The sequence below is a fragment of the Hevea brasiliensis genome, unplaced genomic scaffold, assembly GCF_030052815.1.
Source record: "Hevea brasiliensis isolate MT/VB/25A 57/8 unplaced genomic scaffold, ASM3005281v1 Scaf1, whole genome shotgun sequence".
Classification (NCBI taxonomy): Eukaryota; Viridiplantae; Streptophyta; class Magnoliopsida; order Malpighiales; family Euphorbiaceae; genus Hevea; species Hevea brasiliensis.
The window spans coordinates 8264059-8266068 of NW_026614585.1; the positions used below are offsets into that span (position 1 = coordinate 8264059).

The 2010-nt window shown below is 43.8% G+C and overlaps 1 long non-coding RNA gene across 1 annotated transcript; it reads right to left on the reverse strand.

Moving 5' to 3' along the window:
* Positions 1–350: 350 nt before the first annotated feature.
* Positions 351–1574, reverse strand: LOC131176326 (uncharacterized). The gene is made up of 3 exons (XR_009146436.1): positions 1336–1574; positions 1076–1233; positions 351–639 (listed from the first exon to the last, which is right to left on the reverse strand). It is a non-coding gene; the product is annotated as an uncharacterized LOC131176326 (long non-coding RNA).
* Between the last annotated feature and the right edge of the window lie 436 nt (positions 1575–2010).

Sequence of the window (2010 nt, forward strand, 5' to 3'; positions counted from 1 at the left end):
TAGCCTGAAAAAATATTGAACAGGAGTGAGCGTTCGACTCAGAGAGTAAAATATCAATTTTAACCATAATCTCTATAACTATCTAGAACTAATGCACCCTGTAGAGTGAAATGCAACATTAACAACATTTTCACATCATAACATCAAAAAGGTAATTTGGAGCACTCACATACCCTGTAATATCAATCATAACATATGGGAGCTGATCCCCTATACAGCTCTCTTAAATCCAACCTGGTGCCAGCGAATTACTCAAGCTCGGACTTCCACTTAATAACCAAATCGAGGGTCCCAGCGAATTACTCAAGCCGTGACTACCCCTCGAAGGATCGGGTCCCAATAATTACTCAAGCCGTGACTACCCCGTCCTTTCCATAGTCCACACCACATCACACGCACGCCAACGCACGCACTCTGCTCCAAATTACCACAACAACATCCATGGCACATCAACAGTTATGAATGCAACATAAATCGTGCCTAGAGTTTAACTACATAAATATATGCATATAAGTGATGCATGGGCATGCTTGAACATATAATAATATCGAAATTACAATTAAAATTAATATTCTACTCACAGACTTGACGATGGTCACTGAGGCGGCTGGACGGAGGAAGAAGGCTGTCCCGGCTCACCTGACAATTTTATTACAATCATTTAATAAATTTGACTCAATACAAACAAAGAAAAAGACCAATACGTTCTAAGTCGTGCCGAAAATCCGGCAGAGTCTCCCCTATACCTAGGACTTACCCAACCTGAAAAAGGGCTCAAAATACACTTCTATACTCACAATCCATATATCCACAACTCAATCACATCACATAGCCCCTCCTGGGCCCATCAAATCAATCATCCATCACAATATGTAAAATTTCAATTTAGTCCCTATAATTGACCATTTTTGCAAAAACTGCCCAAATCAGCTCTAAAAATTCTAAAACTTTGCCCCGCTGTCCTTAGCAATATTACTAAGCTATTGCAAAAAGAATCATAATTTTCTAAGCTACCACGAATATTTAATCCTATTTAAGCACTAGAAAATTACGAAAAAACAAGGTTCGGGTTTACCTTTGCCGATTCCGACTTCGGGAACGCGCTCGGGACGTCTGACAATGGGGGGCTAGCCAAAACCTCGGTCCAATTCGGAGACTTTTCCAGTAACGGGTCTGTCTGGCCCGAAATTTGCAGACCCGGTCAACTGTCGAATTTCCGCGAATCGAGGATACCTACACGAAGCCCATAACACGGGGGTTAGTACATAAATTTTTCAGAATTTTCTAAGCTCATTAAATGCTCGTAAAAACACTACGAAGTTCCGTGGGACCCACCGAAAAACGGTGTCGGAAAAATTTGAAATTTATGTCGTTGCGAAGCTCTCGACGAATGGAGCGTGCTGGTGGCCTCGGTTTTCTCGTGGGATTCACGGTTTTCGAGAAATCTAGCCCAAAAGTCGAAATGGGCTAAAATCTTCCCGAGCAAAAATCGGACAATCCGCTCGATGGATTTCGGCGTTCTTGGTGTCTATGGAAAGCTCTCGCCGAGTAGATGATTTTGGATACAAGACCCGGTCCAATTGGTGGCCGGATCGGCCGGATTTGGCCGAGGAAGTCGAAGCGGCGCGCAGGGGGCGTTGCGCTTTTTCCGCCGTTGGGTGGCGGCCTACCGAGGGTCAAGGCGGCGTGGCCTACCGGGGTCAAGGTGTGGTCGCTACGGGGTGGGAAGGAGAGAGAAACGAGAGAGAAAAGGGGGAGGGACGACGCGCGCGGGGAAGAAAAAGGGAAGAAGGAAAAAGGCCGGTCCGATCCGGTCCGGTTCGATTCAGAATACAAAATTTTGAATTTTTACTCTGCCTCGGGACCGAAAACGAGGTCCAAAAATTCCGAAAAAAATTTCAGAAAACTCAGAAAAATACGTAGACTCCAAATATATTTTTAGTTTTGCCACGTGGTCTTTAAATAAATTTTTAAAAATCATTAAAGTTTATATTTTCGGAAAATCGAACC